The sequence below is a fragment of the Parus major genome, chromosome 9 (assembly GCF_001522545.3).
Source record: "Parus major isolate Abel chromosome 9, Parus_major1.1, whole genome shotgun sequence".
In the NCBI taxonomy this organism is placed as follows: Eukaryota; Metazoa; Chordata; class Aves; order Passeriformes; family Paridae; genus Parus; species Parus major.
In genome coordinates, this window is record NC_031778.1 from 25,015,572 (window position 1) to 25,015,825 (window position 254).

The window sequence follows — 254 nt, forward strand, 5'->3', positions numbered from 1 at the left end:
TAGAGAGTGATGAAGATAATGAAGAATGTAATGAACCTTAGGTCTTAAATCTGCTTTTAATTCAGTGACAAGATTTGCACTCCACGACCGTCTGAATGCTAATTTGTGTGATTGAAATTGGAAGAAATAGAAAAAAATTCTTTGGTTTTCTGAACTGAGAAGGTTACCAGAATCTTTTGCTTGCTCTTGACACACATTGTGCAACTGTTTTTATTGTGTTCACAAAAGCAAACAGGAGTAGGGAGGGGGAAGGT